Source organism: Anomalospiza imberbis, chromosome 3 (assembly GCF_031753505.1).
Source record: "Anomalospiza imberbis isolate Cuckoo-Finch-1a 21T00152 chromosome 3, ASM3175350v1, whole genome shotgun sequence".
NCBI lineage: Eukaryota > Metazoa > Chordata > Aves > Passeriformes > Viduidae > Anomalospiza > Anomalospiza imberbis.
Window position 1 is genome coordinate 42,568,151 of NC_089683.1, and position 20,355 is coordinate 42,588,505.

Sequence of the window (20,355 nt, forward strand, 5' to 3'; positions counted from 1 at the left end):
CTAAATCAAAGTGACTGAACAAACATGTATTTCCCATTTACAAAACCTGATTTAGAGTGTGATTTAATTTTGCTTATGTCTAATTTGTTCTGCTTTTAACCAAGGTAATAGAATGAAGAACCCTATTCCAGCAGCACCCAGCACTAATCTATAATGTTTTACAATATTGTAGTCTTTAAATTATAATTCTTGAAGATATGGAAGTGTTCTAAAATCAAATGACATCATTTTTACTTGTTTGAGTAATGAGGTGAATGTGGAATTGTAAACTGTGGGAGAGATTTTGTTGTTGGGGCTATTGAGATGGTGCCTGAGATGGCAACATCATTTTTCAAGAGTGATGGTTTGCTGACTCAGAGTAGCGTTTCTCTGTTTGACCTACACATTTACTATGTGTTTCCAGTGGCTTATTTCTATTCCTATTGCTGACTTTGCACTGTTTTTATTTGAATTGTTTGAAAACATAGAACATAGAAGTTATAAAATATTATACTTATGATGGTGATTACATTTGGCTTTTGTATTTTTCTCAGTTCAATCTAATTGGTATAGTTATTATAGGTACTTTTGTATAATTAAAATTTAATTAATAAAATTTTAGCTTAGTTTTATCCTCATGTTCTTGCACACTGATTCTTTAATGTTCCTAGAGATCTCTCTGTGGAAGGACAGCTGCACTAACTGCACAGCTTTGGAAAAAATAACATCCAAATATGTGATTGGGCATCAGATTTTTACTACTGCAAACACAGCTAGAGATTCTCCTCCTTTTTGATTACAGAGGGAATCCAGTGCTGCCAGCTTGTTACTTTAAATGCCCCAAAACTTTTCTCAGCAGCCTTTACTTTTGATGGCATTACACGATTCTAGGTAATGGCCATTAACATTTTCACAGGATGAATAGAACATAATTTGGTCTTTAAATCACACACTGCTGCTGCTAAGGACCAGTTACAGTCTCGAAGCTTTAGTCTTCGAGTTGAATTTGATTAAAAAGATAGCATTTGCTACAAATGCATTGTAGCCATGATGTCATAGCATAACAAACAGAAGAAAACTCCTAAATGGTCTATAGGGCAATCCTGTGTCTGATCAAGAAATATATAGTTCAGAAAGGAAACAGATGTATATTAGGAAGACATTGTAAAAGTACAGTGTACCTCGTGGTAATTGACCCATAAGTACTGGTTCTTTCAAGAATGTTTCCTGAAAGGTCAGAACAGGTTATGCTACTTTCTCTGTAAATATGACTGCTAAAAGTTCTCCTGGTAAATTAGAGCTAAGAAAACCTTTGTACAAACATTTCAGATTTCAGAAGTATGAATAAAAATACAGTTCACCAGAGTCCTGATGTATATTTCTGAATGCTATTTGGAACTTACCTGTTTGATAAATTTTAGTTGATGAGGGTGATTTTAGTTTCTCTTCTAGGCTAGGCTAGAGATAGTGAGTGGGAAACAGAGTTTCTTTGCATTTTGATAAAGAAGTAATTTCGCTGACAGTGCTTTTCTGGTCTTGATGATATTTTTAGTGTTTGATTCAGTGTGTCACTAGCAAACTAGAAGCAACTTCATAATCCAAGTCAGTGAAACACAAACGTAGAGGAAATAACTTTTCCATGTATGTGTGTGCATACGTATATGAGTGATGGGAATTGGGGCTGATCCTCTCATACACTGCACATTCTGTCTTTTTTAGAAGAGCACAGAAGCACACACATGGCTAATGGGGGCTGTGCCTTTCTTGATTGAAATCCTAATGCATTACTCTTTAGTTTGCCCAGTGTTCAGTTTGTACCTGCTCATATCACATATCATTTTGTTTGGTGTTCAGTGAGCTCTTAGCTATTTGCCTCAAAACCCATATCCTCTGTCCCCTCCAAAAAGGAATATAAGACAATATTCAGACGTTCCTGCATATCAGGGAAGAAACTTACTAATTTATGTATGCATTCAACAATTTTAGCTTTCAAATTACACTGTTATCTTATTCTCACAATTCCTTTCTCTCTCCATAATTAAAAAAAATCCTTAACTGTGTAAGTATATTTCTCTTATCAGTATAGATTTTTCCTTGCATATATTCCTACTTGTTATTGACAATTTCCTCTTTTATATAAAGTATCAATATTGTTGCTTTAACATTTTAAAAATTGCAAAATACCTTGAGGGCATTATTCCTCTGAAGCATGAGTATGACTTTCAGTAACCCCTAATGAGTTTCACTTGCGCATCAAGGTGAAAATATGCCCTATAATGTTGCATCTAATTTTCCTTCTTTGTCCTTTCCTTAGCTAACTTCTTAGTAATGAGATGCTAATAAGGCTGTGACAGAATATTTAAAATTAAAAAAAAAAAATCAGAAATGGAGTTAGCTTAACACTTAGATCACTCTTTGAATATCATCATACAACAAGGCAGGATACAGCACGCTTGTAGCAATGGTTCTTACAATATTTAGTGTAATTTTAGAACTCTTCATCTATCATGTTCACCATAGGAAGAAAATGATTTCTTCAGTCCAGAACGAGTTAGAGTGATGCCAGTATTGGCTGTAATGCCTTTAAAAAGGAATGCTTGACTTTCATTTTGATAATGTGAAATGTCAAACTGATTGTTTCTTTCCCAGATATCAGCCAGGTGAGGTTTTCCTAGTTCACTTTAACCTTGCCGTCAGCTCACTTTAATGGAAACTTATCAAACAATCTTCATGCTCTCCTGCACAGCATGTGATCTTCTTTCAGTTTTCCTAAAATGAAAATAGGGAAATACTCTGTGTCATTTGGCTGGCACCTGTCTCCTGAACTGACGTAAGATCCAAACCAACTATTATTTTCACCACTGAGGCAAGAACTAATGAAAATAACTTGAATGTACAAACAATTAACTTTCTGACACTTTTAAAAATTTAGATATATTGGCTCCAACTTCAGATGTGAAGCCAAAGTTATATGCACCTGTTGATATGTAGGGTCAGTCTATTTTAGACTGTGCAGTCTGTTACCACAGGTCAGGCCTGTATGAACTTTTCTTTCACAAGTCCAAATGACATCAGCTAAGCCATTTGTGTATTTTCATGATTCCATTTTGGTACACATGACACTGCGACATAAAGATAGGATACTAATAGAACGTATGATCACAACTATCAGTCTATAGATTATTTTCACCCCTAAGTCTGAAGTACTTTCAGTAATGTGGATACTTTTTTACATAGTACCAGTTAGGGTTGTTAAGTAATTTTTCACATTTTTTAAATGTTCTTTTATTAAATTCATTTTAGAGAAGGCAAAAATATTACAATGCAAGACTAAATTCACCTTGCCAAACTTTTCAGAGGATTCCCCATTTCTCTCAAATCATTCTTCTACCATTGTTTTAAATGGAAAATACATCTTTCTTAAGTTCTCTCTATCTAAAGCAAGAAATTCCACAACAGTTATGATTTTTTTTATCCCTAGATTTTTTATTTCCAAGATGTTATCCCACCACCTCACATATATTCCACCAATGAATTTTTATAATTTCTTGGTAAACTTTGACATCCATTCTTTCCTACCCCACAAGCCCAGAAGGATACCATCTCCGCTTTATTTTTCAGTGTTGTTTTCCTTGCAGTACTTTGCCTTTTGTTTTAACATTACACATTTTCTTGAGACCAAACCTTGAGATACAAAACATGCTGTACATTTGGCATTTCCCAAAGAATGATCTCATACCTAGATCAAAGAAAGGGTTTTTAGTTTCTTTGGCTTTGCACCAGCCTGCTGAATCATCTGATATTCATTAATTTATTAATCTTGTTTGCTCTTCTATTATCCATCAGCACAATTGTGTTAATAACTAGATCTGTATTTTTCCATAAATGAAACAGACGGCTTGATGTAAAAAGCCTGAAAGTACTTCAGAAAAGCTGATTTAAACAAGTGATGGAAAGACATGGAAATGAATTTTGGATGGTTTTCCTTAATTGTTTTATAGTTCACAGCTGGATTCATGCTGGTTAAACTAAATTAGGAAATGGACTATCCTGGCAAGACAGTAAAGAGATAAGTGACAAAAAAGCCAGAGAATTATTCCTTTAAAATTTTATTTTAAATTTGACTGCATGAATAAAATAATCTAAGGGGAAAATAAAAAGCAACTAAAAAATTTAAAAATTAGACAATGGGCCTGGCAGACTTAGGTAGCGGAGAACAACAATGAAAATATGGTTCTTATTCTGGATTGTTTTCTTTACTTTTGTATCTTTTACCTTTCTTACAAATAAAGAAATCCTCTGTGTAGCAGTGTCTCTATTGCTATATAGAACAGACTATTTGGTGTGTTTTGCTGCATTCATTAGGTGCTCTAAACAAATGTGACATTTGTAGAGATTATGCTTTTTAATGGTTTCTTGGTCACTGGATCCCTTGCACTGACTTGCTTCCTGGAATTAAATTCAAACACAAGCACACACAAACACAAACACATACACATATCTTTTTTACATGTAGACCTTTGCATGTGCATATATGCACATACATATCTGTATGTCTATATATAGGCACACATATATATGTATATGTAAGTATATATATGTGTGTGTATATATATATGTATGTGTGTATATATACATACATACATACATACATACATAAAGCTATCTATAAAAGAAAAACTTCCAAAAGTGCTGAATTTGAGTCTAAGACACTGGATAATATTCACTAGAGGAATTGACAAATAACATTGTTAAGCAGCTCTGGAAGTCCTTAGGATGCTTCACCATGCAGATAAACTTGAAATGCAGAATGGAGAAGCTCATAAAGGCTTTTAGGTCCTGGCTTTTTTACACAGAGCTTGCAATGTCTAAGAGGTTGCCTGAGCCCTTCAGAGCTTTTTGGCACTGTGCCTCTCAGACTCTCAGACTGGAGGTTTTAGTAAGGCCATCAGCCCCACAGTGTGTGTACACTAGCAAGAAAGCTACAAGGTCTTGGTAATTGTTCAGTTACCAGACAATTCATGCCAGAAATGGGAACACCAGCCAAGTGCTTCCAGGGCAGATTCATCATGTTGACTGACCCAGAACAAATAAGCTGTGTGAACCTGTCCCGGCTTTTGACAATAAAAACTTCCAGATTCCCTGCTCTGGAAGCATTCTCGGCGATTGGTCCCAGACCTGCCAAACTTGGCAGCAGTAAATTGATTGCTCTGAAGCAGCCTGGCAAGACTAGAGGATTTGCCTTTGATTTGGCAAAATGTAGTCAAACCTGAGATGAGTCAATCAAAGCAATCAGACTCAGTGAAATGCTTTTCAATGAAAATATTTCCCTCAGAAATGTTGGGCCATCTGTACTCGAGTTAATAGAGCCGGTTCTCACTATGGTCATAAATATGTATTACATGCATGTTTCCCCTTAGCATTATACTCTAATCACAGTGGACTTTTTGGTAAATGTTAAGTCAGAGGTTTTTCAATGCACATAATATTCCACATTTTGGCCAGCAATCTTCGTATTATGTTTCCTACATTTTTTTCCCCCATATAGGTAGATTCTGTGTTACCTTCCTGAAATAGAGCATGCACTGTGCAGGTGTTTAGAACATTCTACATAATTTTTTCCACAGTGTCTAATGTTTTATTTACTCTGTCTGCACCTGAAAAGAGTAGCTGCCTTACAGACCAAAGTTATTCACGTTATAAGACAACCAGAGACAGTCCAGTTTGTGACTCATTATTTATATATGCATTATTTATATGTGACTCACTCTTCCTGGACACCTGAACTATTTCCTGAACTGATAGTTCTTCCTGAACTATCATGGCATTAGAGCACAAGTAGTATGCATGTTTATCCTTCTCCTACTTGGGTATGTTCATATAGCAGAAGATTCATCAGATATGCTTAAAGTGCAGATTAGTCTGAAATAGGGAAGGTGAACCTTGTTTATAATAACCTGAAGTTATGGATGAAATTATGATCACTAGAAAAGAAGATTTGCACAGACCTATGATGCTGAAAGTGTCATCTGCTTCACTGACTTTTCTCTTTTGCATATGGCTAAAAATTCATCAGTTGTAACCCGATAACTTGATTTAATTCTCTTCCCCGTGCCTCATTAAGATTCAAAAAATCAGTATTTCTCAGACTATTTCTCATCAAGGCTTTTATTCAAACATAATTTGAAATTTCTCTTTTGCATTTCATCATTCTTCTAAAATGTGAGAAAGCTGGGTTGTTTTGGCTGCTTTTTTTTTTTTTTTTTTTTTTTTTTTGACTCTTCTTTACAGGAAATCAGCTTTCTTAGGTAAAAGTGAGTGGTGTGACCCTTTTCCACCACCTGCCTCTGATTCTAGGCAAGTAAACTTGCCAGGCTGTGGTGAAAATAAGAGGCAACTCTTCTTCCTAGTTGGGTAATGCCTTCCCCTAAGAATCAGGAGGTCTTGCATTTTCATCCTAGATCATACAGGTCACACTAGGAAACTTAGTGTTCAGGGCATGTAGTTGGGTACATGATGAGTCTTTAACCATTAAAGTAATCCCTGATAGTTAGGCTCATGATAGCTAATGCCTTCCCAGGCTGTGCCAAGTAGTCTGGAGGAGAGCAAAGTTTTTGAAGAGAGCTGAGAGTATTCCTGATGCTCCTTCTAAACAGTGTGGATGAGGTGTGTGTGAGGGAAGAATGACAATTTTGTCATGCACATGTTAGTCCTAGTCCATATGTTGACCAGCATAAACATAAAGCATCTGTGAGCCAAAGGAAAGTCGGTCAATGAAATGCTGAGGTAAACCTTTTAAAATACAGGATTTAGTCTTTTTCACACATTTCTTGAAGACATTTATCACAGGATTAAAATCTAGCAGCCTGCTCTTTCTGGGTGACTGATACATGTTACTATATGTAAAGTAAAAATATTTTCAATACATATCTAATGTTCATCCTGGCATCCAGAACAAGAAAGAGAGAATAGTTTTGATGGCACAGGACAAGTGAGGCATATCTTCTTCAACTAGAGAAAAAGGAACTAAATATGGGTATAGATCCTTATTTAGCATGTATGTTTTTATGGAGAACATTTTAAGATATCTAACTTCTCTAATGAATCATGTAGGGATCTTTATGATTCCATCCCTGGGACCAGTGCTTAAAAATTGGATATTTAGATTTGTTAGCTCCTAAATACCTTTGGAAACTAAGCCACTGAGACTTAGCATTTTGAAATCCCCATTGCATAATAGTGAGATAGGAGAAGAAGAAAACTAAGTTTTAGTCAATCTGCCTAAGAATAAATCATAACCCTGAGGATATATTTTTACATTGCCTTGAATGAGAATTCATTGGGATTTTGAAGGGAAAGACAGAGAAGTAGAATGCATCAAAGTATTTAAGAAACCTCAAAGGAAACAAATAGAACTGGAATTATTCAGTGTGATTACATATATCCTAAAACTGTCTAAATAGACTGGTCTTAAAGCATACATTATGGCCCAGTGGAATAACTTGAAAGAAAACCAAGCTTCAATAATTATCTTGCACATATAAAATTTGCATTTAAATAATGTTAATGAATTAAGTGTCAAAGTCATAAAGAGAATTTTAAAAATCCTTATTGGTGAAAAAAAGGTGATGTTTTTAGAAGCATGTATATAAATGCCTGATAAGTTAAAAGAGTTGAACTTGCACATTTTTTCTAAGAAAAATATTGATTCATCTCTTCACTAGGCCCTCCAATGCATTTACAAACTCCTGTTCTGGTGTGAGCTGAATTTTTCAGTTGCGGCAAGTTCTTGTTTTGAAGGACCAGGATTTCACAATTGGTGATTTAATCAATGGGCCAATGTCAGTTGTAGGAGACTTAAGTGCCAGGTCCTGTACTTGAGTCACAAGAACTGCATGCAATATTACAGGCTTGTATAAGAGTAGCTGGAAAGCTGCCTGGTGGAAAAGGACTTGCTGGTGTTGGCTGATAGTCAGCTGAACCTGAGTCAGCATGTGATCAGGTGGCCAAGAAGGCCAATGACTTCCTGGCTTGTGTCTGAAATAGTTTGGCTAGAAGGACCAGGACAGTGATCATGCCCAGAATTGTGAGACTGCACACCAAATCTTGTGTTCAGTTTTGTGCCCCTAGAATGACACAGAGATTCTGGAGAGGGTGCAGAGAATGGGAACAAAGTTGGTGAAGGGTCTGGAGCACAAGTGTTACGAGGAGCAGCTGAGGGAGCTGGAGTGGTTTAGCCTGGAAAAAAAAGGAAGTTCAGGAGAGACCTTATCACTCTCTACAACTGCCTGAAAGGAGGTTGTAGACAGGTGGGAGTCGCTCTCTTCTGCCAAGTAAAAGTGATGAGAGGTAAAGGTCTCAAGTTCTCCAGGGCAGGTTTAGATTGGATATTGGGATAAAAATGTTTTTCACTGAAAAGGTTGTCAAGCATTGGAATGGACTACTTAGGGAAATGGTGGATTCACCATCCCTGTAGGATTTTAAAAAACATGTAGATTTGTTACTTAAAAAAAAAATGGTTTAGTGGTGGGCTTGACAGTGTTAGTTTAATGGTTGGACTTGAGGACCATGAACTTTCTTTCCAAATTAAATGATTCTATGATTCTGCTTTTTGACACTGTCAAGAGAAGACCTCTGGCTCATGTTACTGCTTAACTGGAAAATTTCAGTTCTAAATACCAGTTAATGTAGAAACTTTCTTGTTGAATTATCTGTCTGAAGATCAAAAGATGGACATCTCTGAAGTGTGTTTTTAAGGTGATAGTAAAATCAAGATGTACTAAAATTAGTGCTGTATTTTAGTAACATTTTTCTTTTGAGGCACTACTGTTTCAAAATGTCTTTTAGCTTACTTTGTGTACAGCCCTCATTGTATAGATAATATTAGAGACTAGTGCAAAGAAAAATGTACCTTTAACAACATGGAGATTTTATACAAAATTTGTTTCAGATGAGAAATGGTAATGTACTATTCTGTTTCAATACTTTCTGAATGAAATATGTCTTATTTCCCTTCAAAATCACTTATGTAATATTAAAAGCTAAATATGAAATATTTAAATTGAGGTAATACTTAAAATGCTGAAGTGGTGTTTTTCAGACTTTTTATACCCCATGAAGTATTTAAATTAAAATTTACAAGAAACGTCTACCTACTTCGTTAAAAAAAAACACCCCTCAAAATCTACTGCTGGATTTGTGCCACCATGTATGGTGTAGCCTCTAGGATGTTATTTTTTTATTTTCTTAAAAACCATAGTTTTGAGAGCTCACAGCAATAAGCTGTTATCTTTTTTTTTTTTTTTCCATTCAATTTTTTTCCTTCCATGTCACAAGGAACATATGGCCAGCTATATATTCCTAAAAAAGAAAATACATTCAATGTTTTCATATGCTGCTTCTATGGAACATAAACTCAGTAATATTGTGGTGCATTTTGCTATATTTTTTTTCATTTCGATCATAGAAGAAAAAAATTGGTAAAAGCCTGCATGAAATCCACTTTGCCTCTTGAGTCTGTCTGTAAGTGATTTCAAAATATATTAAGAGGAATCTGTCTGAAAAGATAATCTTTACATATCGATTATGTCAGTTGTCTGAAAAGTGCCTTGTGTATTAGATCAGTATTACTAGCTATACATGTCTATGAACACACAGTGATGTAACTTACATTTATTTCTACAAATGACATCCAGAAAAAAAGCTATTTTATTAACTGTAGCAAGTTGAATTTATCTCTGCAAGGCCCAGTAAACAAATAACACAGATGCCCTTTGGCAAAAAGAATAAGTGGCTTCTATGGTCCCTCCAGTACAGATCCAACTGACAACAAGAAAAAGGTGGAAAACATAATGAATCTAGCCCACGTGTGTGCTAGGTTTTGACATGCTTGTCTGTATGTCAATCAATACGAAAGACTGCACCTCAGAAGAAGAGAAAACTCACAGCTCTCAGGGATGCTACTCGAGGAGACTGTGGTCGTCACGTTTCATTTTTTCCTATCTGTTCAATCAGTTGCAATGTAAAAAGGGGAAAGATAAGAGCTAGCAAGGAGGGAATTTTCAGTTCTATTGAAATTCCTCTTTTGTGTCTGGTACAAGAAAAATATCTATTACAGATTTTCTATCCATTATTAAGATGTGGGCTTGGGAAAATAAACAAATACTGTAATTAGTAGAGGCATTTAAGTTGTAAAATACTTTCTTGACACATAATATGTCTATTAGCCAAGATTTGTTTCTGTAGATAAAAGTTTTAAGGGGTAAAGACAAGACAGATTACAGCTGGTATGTAAAGTATAAAAGTATAAAAATAATCTTTGGAGATGGATATTCATAATCAGAATCATGGAAATTATTTCTTTATGCCATTAGACTCTAAGATTTTACAGAAAATAAATATCGTAATCAGAGGTTATCAGGTTGAATGCTAAAATTCACAACTAATAAAATGTCTATTTTAAAAAGCAAAGAGAAGAGAAAACCATACCTCAAAACTTTCTCTTTTAACATTCATTATTGTTTGGGTAATCATGCATCTTCCTTAGCCAAGATGAGTATTGTTGAATTAGCTCACCTTGCTTAATTAAAAAAAAAAAAAAAAAAAGAAAAAAAAGAAACAAACCCAAACATCTACAATAAAAAACCATAACACAAATTTAAGAGTTTTCACTTAAATTGTCAAATAATTGCAGAGAGCCTAGTCAGTCTAGATGGCTTGTTAAACAAGCTACACACATCTGTCTCAATGCACATATCACAATGTTTGAAATATTAGCTGTTCTGTGCATTAGATTGAAATGATATACGTGAATTTGAAGCATTAAACTTTGACAGGACTATACTATGACAAGAAAGCACTCTGTAGAGAAGATACTAAAACCACCTAATAGCTGTGCAAGTAATTATCTTCATATGCATTGGTGATGTTTTAAAACAGCAGAAAATTTTATTTTACTTGTACAGTTCTGAAGCACAGCTGATTAAAAGACTGAGCTGAAAGTATGAAATTGTATGTCATTGCTGTCAATTGCATGAAATTGCTGCCATTCCAATCCTTCGTACCAAGGCTCTGAGAGAACAAAGAACATGCAGCACTCCAGTTGAAGGCATTAGTAAAGCCTAGCTAAGTTTTGGCATAAAATTGATTAAGCTACTCTAACAACATTTATGCTATATAAAAAGGAACACAGACAAGTTTTGTATTAGGGGGGGGTTGAAAAAATACAAGATATATAAAAAAGACAAAATATGATGTTTTGGGTCAGTTCATTGATAGTTAAAAAAAATCCTTACAACCTGAATCTATTTGAAGCTTCAAAATACTAAATTATTCCACTCCTTCTGAAGTAGAATAGCTCTGATTCATTTAGAAACTCACCTTTGTAATGTAATCTTTCTGTGAATACTAGGAGTACTTACCTGTGTTTTCTCAAAATTATTTTCCCAGACACATACTGTGGTGACATTTACAGCAGACACTCACTGTAGGATCTGTTTAAAATTTTTGCATGAATCTTGAACCTGCTATAATTAGGAATATATCAGTATAGAACCATTCATTCCATGCCCATATCCATGCATAATAAACCACACCGGTGCTCTGCTAGGGTGGCTGCTACTTATAATATGTTAATTCATTAATTTGTCATTATGTTCTCCCATTTCAAACCAAAGTGAAATGCTACATTAATAAATGACCCCTCTCTCTAGGAAGAATCAACTCTTGAAGGACAATATAGTGATGACTATGGCTTGCTTTCTCCTCTGTGGCTTTGATTCTATTTTTCCAAAAGTAAAAGGTCTATTTTATAAAGTGCTGATGGTTAGAAATCATATTCTGTGTGCTTGAGAATTCATATATATTATTATATTTTCCTTTCTGCAAGATCCAAAATTTGTAACTAAATAAGAAAACAGATACCAACGTTCAGCAAAAACTGCAAATCTCATTTTCTTCAGTCAGTGGCAAACAGTTCTTTACGGGAAAAAAAAGTATATGCAAAGGATTGTGGTAACTTAGAATTACCTTCATTAATCATTAAAAAAAAAATAGTTACAACAGTAATTTCTTGGTCATTCACCCATTCATAATTGATCAGATAAGAAAAAAAGTAAAGGAAATAAAAATATCACTTTTATCACTATCTTTTTAAAGGAAGTTTCTCCTGAAGGGCAAAAGATTTTCTTTATATATGCACATTGTATTTACTGTGAGGGTCTGCAGAGACCCTCTACCATATCTTACAATAAAATTTGTGTTTAGAGCCCATTAAAACCATACCTTGATGTTTAGATAGGGTGCTCTTGTGAATTATTTCTTTGTCTTGAGCCCAAAAAATCTGAACATATAAACCAAAAAGACCCACATGACATTGTTCATACAGTACTCCTGTTAAATATTTAAGATCACCCTTGAAAAAAAAAAACTAATATTTTCCTAGCCACGTAACATTTAGCAACTAAGTATGACATTAAAAAGATTCCTAGGATTTTTGGCTCCAGAAATTGTAATTTGACCTACATGAAAGAAAATAATTGTGTATAGGGCATAAATTTTCCATAATTCTTTAATGATATGTAACCAAAATGAACAAGAACTGTTGATTTTTGTGCTTCCTAAGTAACATGCCTGCAGCAATTGGAAAGTCAACATTTGCCAGTGGTCACAAACTTAGCAACAGTTAGAGTAGTTGAAATTTTCTTTGCTAATTTTAAACAGTGTCATCACCTGTTTGGTTTTTTGTTTGTTTGTTTTTTGTTTGTTTTGTTTGTTTGTTTTTGTTTTTTGTAATTTCATACCAATTACAAGAAATAAATTGATAGTAAGGTGAGATATTACAAATAACAAAGTAAGGTGAAAGTTATTCTGAGATATAGTATAGGATATAGAGAATTAAGCACTGAAAAACAGCAGAGCAATAGAACAATATAATGTTTTGGGAGTAAATAAGAGGCTATTCTGAATCTAGAGATGCTAAAGTGATGAGTAAAATGCCAACCACCTTCTTGGGTACTGAAGGAAGCCCACTCCAAATTGCTGTTATTGAAATCTGAAATATTACTGTGGTCTTTCTTCCAAATCCAAGAATTATTTCTGCTGGCACAATAAAAAAGCATGATCCCAGCTGAACTGAAACTGGATGTATAAGACAAATTGGTATTTTCACCTGAAGGATGTCTTCACAGTTTGAAACATATAGCAATGGGGAAATATCATGTAATTGAGAGCTGAGAGACCACTATTATAACAGCAGCAGAACAGTCAACAGGGAAAAGTAAAATATCAGATAAAAAAGTCTGGTCATATTTGTAATTTTCTTTCTCATTTTGCCATTAAAATATCAATATGTCTTACAATTGTGCTTGTTATTATAACCATACTAGAATTTACAGCAAACCTTCCAATTGCAATATCTCCAGCAGTACATACTTTGTATTTACATTACTCATGGAAGATACTCTATTTCAGCTGAGTAGAATAAAGTAAAACAAATAGCTAGTTATTTCAGAAACCTGTATTAAAATTATAATATAATTTACATACAGTATATTACTTTCTATCATTTTGGAGTTCTACCACATCAATTGTGCATAGAGTATCTGTTAAATAATGGACCTCCCTTTCTTTCTACATCTTTTTTACTTTTTCACAAATGAAACTTTAGTAAAAATAAAAATTGTAGCTCAGAGTGTGCTGCATTGTGCATTCTAAAATGCTTAAAAGCACTGACAGCTGGTGCAAGCATAAACTGTGTTATGGAGAACAAAAGAAGCAATAAAAATACTCATATTTTGATAGAAAAAGTTATATTTTCTAAATTTAATAAAACTGCATCAACTTTTCAACTTTCTTCACTTCTTTCAGGCATTTTCTATTTATTGCCTGTTTTTTCTGAAGTAGTGACTAAGTAAAATTTGTCATTATTATAAAATTTTCTCCCAAAAATACATTGAAAAATATTTTTAATATTTCTGGGGTTTTTTGTTTTGTTTTTTGGTTTTTTTATTTTTTGTTTTTGAGCTTTATTGTAACAAAATAGTTGGTTTCATTCTCTGCTTCTGCCAAACACTGAGCAGCTGGACCTTCATTTCACTTTGCTGGTGTGATTTATGTATAATCTCTTTTGAACAAACAAAACTGTCTCACCCTTCTTGACTACCTATCATTCCAAGGAGATAGGAAATCAAACTTTTCCTGATTTTCTCTATTTATAAATGGTGAATCATTTATTTTTAATATTACATTATATTTCTGCATTCATAAGGCAGACTGAATGAAAAAAATCATTTTGGTTTAGTGAATAACACAAATATTCTATTCAATGAATACACACAAAAGTTAGAATGTGTGTTTTACTGGAACAGATAGAAGTGTTTTGATGGGTATTTGACTGCCTTAAAGAGTATCCGTTTGGAAATTAAGCACTTTATGTTACTGACACATCATGCAGCTCAATTCTTGCAGTAGATTTCCATAGAAATTTGATTTTTTAAGTTCTGTCCATCAAGTCTCTTTTTTAAAAACATTTGTGTAAGATAATCTAGATATATCTAAGTTTCTGCAACTTATGTTTGTGTATTACTTCTTTTTTTGATACTGAAATTGCTAGTTTTACAAATGGACACAGTTCACAACAAACTTCTAAGGCTATAGATTAAAATGAGAGATTTATTTTCTTAAAATGACCATGTAATACAGCTTGGGGATTATTTTTACAGGCTTTTCTGCAACCACCTTTTTTTGTTTTCAAGGCTGTTCTTTGTCCTGAGTGAGCTTCATATTGCTATAAGAAATGAGCAATGGTAGCTTAGTCTTTGCTAATCAACCAAGTCTTTCAGTTGAGTCATTAAACATATGATTACAGTATTTTTCCTCTCTTTGAATTTCTAAGTTTTGTCCCACACATTCCAAAAACCCTTAAAAGAGAAAAGAAAGAAAAGCAATGCTTTTATCTTTCTGCTCACCACTGAAATAACAATATGGAATTTGATTTCAATTAAATATTTAATTTTTTTAATAAATATAAATGCAAAAAATTATAGGGCTGGAACAAAGTACCTTGAAATATGCCATTTGTTTTTAAATTATTTTATTTATCAGATGTAGGTGAGAAACAATGACAAAATGCTTCAATAATATTCACGTAGTAGATAACATATTACTGTTATTAACCCGTTCACTTGACAACACTCAATGTAATAGGCAGGTATCTTAATGAAATATTGTTTAAAAAGATAGATCTAAAGTTGGAAACTGCATAAGAACATACTGCAAAAATCAGTTTGAGAAATGTGAGATTGTAAGGCACTTTGAGTGTTAATAAAACAATGAAAAGTTTTTTAAAAGAGGGACAATATTTTTGCATTTATTTCATTGTATAGGACAGATGTTGTTGCATCCTGGGTTTGGGCTCAAATTATGGGTTTTTTCTTTGTTAGCTTTCCAGTTCTCTGTACCCTCGTGCATCCCCCGGGTTTTCCCCTAGTGCGGTTTCCGTGCCTCTCTTCCCGTGTCCGCAGTCCCACTCACCCCAAAGTCTCGTGTCCGCCCCTGCCGTGTTCCCATTGGTCGCTGTAGTGCACATCATCACCACGATGTCTGTGCCCATTGGGTGGGAGGGCTCCCCGTCCGCCCTGTCCCTTCCCTATTTCATCCCACTCCTCGGCATGCTTGAGGCCATTTGAGTCCGTGCGAAGCTGGGAGTGGCTGCAGCTTTTCCACTGCAGCTCTCACAGCCAATAAAGCATCCAGCCACCACGCGGACGGATTTGGATGAATTCCCTGCCTCTTTGTTTCTTCCCTCGCGCCGACGGCGAAGCGCGGCCAACAGCCTACCCCGGAGCACGGCAGCAAAAGTGCCCGGAAACTGCGGCGAGCCCCGGCCGCGACAAAAAGATGAGACGCCCAAGCCAGGCGTTCGAGAGCTGACCGGGGCCGAGAAAAGTAACGAGTAGCCGCGAGATGTAGATAAAGCAAGAAACTGGTGTTGAAGGTTGCAATTGCTACAGTCCCTAAGAACCTGGGAAGTATGCAATGGCTAAAGTCTTCTTCTAATAGAAGGATACTCTACTTATACAGTGTTTTAAAAGCAAATTGAGACAAATTTTCATTTGGAGTGTGCGACAGTTCATGAAATATGACGTGAGTAACCGGAAAAAAATTCTTTGAAAAGGTTCACCCATTTTTACCAATTATCAAATGTGAAATCTTTCACAACAAATTGCTGAAAATGCTGTATATTCACAGTAGCAATTAAAAACAAAAGGACATATGCCTTGAACATTTCAAATGCTGTACAATGAAAATTGCTTAGTCATAAGAGGTTCCAGCTGCCTCCTGCACAAATTGTAGCAATCTTCCTCTATTTTGAATCTCCTGTTATGAAGTGAAATGATACCGCTCCTTCATCTACCAAATATATCTTAAAAAGTTTGATACTATAGTGCTTAGACTAGTTCAGAACACCCTGGGAGATAACTGATAACCTCTAATAAGAACAGTGTTGAAATAATGTCCAGTAAATAAATCCTAAAGCTATACTTTGAGCAAAAATATTTTAAATGAATATATAAAATATTATTGCATTATCTGGTGCATGTAAGCAACGTTTATTTTCTACCAAATGAAGCAGAGGGTAGAGAAAAATATCACAATATCATAAAACATATATAAATGTTTGAAATTTTGAAATAAGTCTACAAAATTAATTTTACTTTCAGATTAGTTTTTCTTTGCCTGACTTTTCAACTTTTAAAATGTTCTTTTATACAGGCATAATAATTGTGAACAGTTGAGTGGAAGATACAAACCGTTTATAGCAGCTACTTCACCAAATTAAATCTGTGATTTTGATCACTTGTAACTGTGAAAAATCTAATGATACTAAATAAGAAAGATAATGTGCCAGGAAAAAATATACTTTATTTTTAAATGCATACTCCATTTCTGCTTATTTGACCTAATCATCTCATTGCATCTCAGACTGGGTTTTTTTGTTTTGATAAAGCATTGTGTTCTGATTACTAACATTACCACTCCTAGACTGACAGCTTGTGAAAACACAGAGACAGACAGAACAGCTCACTCAAGCAATTTAATATGATATTTTCCTTTTCCAGGGGAATGGTAACTTCAAACAGGAGCCAATTGATGAGCATGCCAGGATCTGCAGTGCAATGGAATCACACATTGAAGAAAACATTCAGCTGGAAATGATTCAGACTATGTTTCAACTATATATTTGACTTTGTCTGCAGTCAAAGCCTTATCACAGCTTTGTCATTACTAAAGAATAAACAGACACCATAAATAAATTTGATGAAAAATAATACCAAGAAGAACATTAATTCAAAGGCTTGTAATTTGTATGGAAAAAGTAATCAGATTTATAACTTATCTGAAACACTGGACTAAGGAAGTTAATCTACACAGAAGGGGAAATGTCTTTACCTTGAAATGAATCATAAAGTCTTTAGGACAAAAACTACATCTTAATTTTTGAAGACTGTTATTTGGTGTAGTTAATTCAAAACCTCCTTTTAACTGTATTATTTTGAAGATAGATTTTCGATTTACTTACCTGAGACTGAACTCAGTGATTTATGTTGCTAACTTTCTTGACTGAGGTAAGTGCTAAACTGGCCATCAGTCAGGATTAGATTGTATCTTGGAACTGTCTTTTACTTGATCATTCAGGTAAATACTGTCAGTCTATTTAAACAGGATCTTCTCTGTTACTATGATAGAGAAGCAATTGTATGAATAGAATCATTGAACAATTTAGGTTGGAAAGGACCTGTAAGATACTCAAGTCCAACCATTAAAATAACACTGCCAAGTGCACCATTAAACCATCTCTCTAAGTGACACATCTACACATCTTTTAAACACCTACAGGAAATGTGACTCTACCTCTAGCCTAATATCTAATCTATACCAACTCTGGCACAACTAGAGGCAATTTCTTTTCATCCTACTAAAACTGTTTTGTACTGACTTTGTAGCCTGTATTCCTTTGCCTGATATAAATCCCACCCTACTTACATGCTGTTATGGAACGTTGTCAGCACCTCTATTTTTTTACAAAGACAACTATGACATTGACGGGAAGTTTTGTCCTTCTCATTCTTGAGTGTTGTTGCTCAGGGTTGTGGTTATACTTCTTAACCTATACTTGTTAACAAATTACACATTGTATTCATCTTTGGCTTATTTACACTAAGGTACTAAGATTATGTAAAGTTGTAAGATCATTTTTATTTTATCTTTATAGAATGTGCTTTATTTTAGGATAAGGACCCTACAGTTGCAGAAGAAATAAACAAAATTTAAGGTAGGAATTTAGATAATAATATGCCTTTAAAATTTCTAAATCACAGCTCAAGCAATAGGTCTGACCATTTTACCATCGCAAGTAGACCATCTTAGAGAATTGCAAACCCATAATAGAGAAAGTTGGCACCACAGCACAATTTTCTTAAATTATTCGGAAATACGCATAAAATCAAGCTAAAACATATTCAAGATCAAACAAGTCCAGACAAACATGGCCACTTCTACAGTATGGTATGGTTAATTATTTTTTTTTAAACCTGAGGCTTGTTAACACTTGGAAGCATGAACTTGCCTTGCCCACAATTTACTAAATGGAAGTTGCTATTCAGCTTTTTCCTGTTAGGGACCTCTGTAATACTTTGCCATACTCTTTTTCCAACCATTAGATTTCTGAATAAAGAAAATTGCTGTCTATACTTGCCATTGCCTTTCACTGTGGTTGATTGTTGACGATTCCTTCAATATTTTTGCCAGTATTATAACCATAGGGGTGCGTTGTCACTAATTGAATAAAAACTTTTAACACTTCTCAGCAAATCTTATCTGAGGTGATAGAAGAAACATCTATTCTTTCACAGAAATAAATTGTACCAGTGAATTGAAAAAAAAAAGAAAAAAAAAAAAGGTGCTGCCTGCATCAGGTTAGGGATTTTTTTTGATAAATCTCTTGTTTATAAATTACAATGTTGTATTGATTCCATCTTGTTTAAATAGAATTTGCCAAATAATTTTGTATTTGTAATGATCTTTTCCTTTAGATCTCTTCTGAAATGGCTACAACAGAAGGGTGTTCACATGAACTAATTACAAGTGACTTGTAAACCATAATGCATACTTAATTTACATAATTTATCTTATCATATATGCAGATGAATAATTCCCTAAGAGAGGCCTTAGTTTCTTAACTAGTGTGGAAAAATCACTAGAGATTGCTTACTTATTTCCCTTCTCCTTCTCCTCTCCTCTAATAATTCTATGTAGATGTGGAGTAGAAGTCCCTGCAAAGTTCCTCATTTTTCTGCTTCTAACTGTTAATATATTACAACATATAATTCCTTGTGAACTCCTCTCATTTAAATTACATGTAAAATAATAATGATAATAGCATCTGGCTTTCCTAGAGTATTTTTCATCACCAGATTTCAAAGAGCTTTGCAAAGAAAGTAAAAAACTTTATTATTATTAAAATAAAGTACATGCAACTGGTGTTTTAAACAGAAAATAAAATAACCTGTTAAAAATATAATCCTACTCCAGGGCACTTCCAATTTAAGACAATACTCTGTGTGGAGAGAACAGCTTTCCCCAAAGTATTTACCTGTGTACTCAACAATTTATATATTCATTACTCACTGAAGAGAGAGAGACATTCTATATTTTCTCTGTGGGGTTTCAGATATTTTTATTCCCCTGGAAATATTCAGCATAAATATCAGGTCTGTCTTTGCTTACAGCAAGCTACATAAAATTCTGTAGTTTACTTCTTGCATTTCTAAGATGTTTATGCTTTTACTATTTATGAAAATTTCTGTCAGCCTTTTTTCCTTCATAAAATTTTTCAAAAAGTGGAAAACTGAATTTTATTTGTAAGTGTAGTAAATATCAGAAAGATGTTTTATTCAGAGACTTTTTTATATCATGTGTGTGTACTACTATAAGGTTTATACCAGGAGATTTGCCAGTTTTGAGTCTCAAGGTCAAGATAACAGAGATAGAGTAACCTAAGGGATGTTGGGTAAGGATCTCCTTCAAGCCTGCCCCCCTGACTGAGAGTGGTAAATAAAGCATTTTACCAAGTCACCAGAGCCTCCCATCTGCAGTCACTTTTCCTCATAAGACTCTTTGTTTACTCAGAGAACTGCCAGAAGGGAAAAGATACCTTCATAAAGATAATCCAAGAAATTGCTCTACCGATGTCATGGTTTAACGCTTGCTTCACTCTGCAGTGGGATGGGGGAGAGAATCAGAGGAGTAAAAGTGAAAAATCTTGGGAGTTAGAACAAAGATGGTTTAACAGGTAAAGAAAAAGCCACTCATACA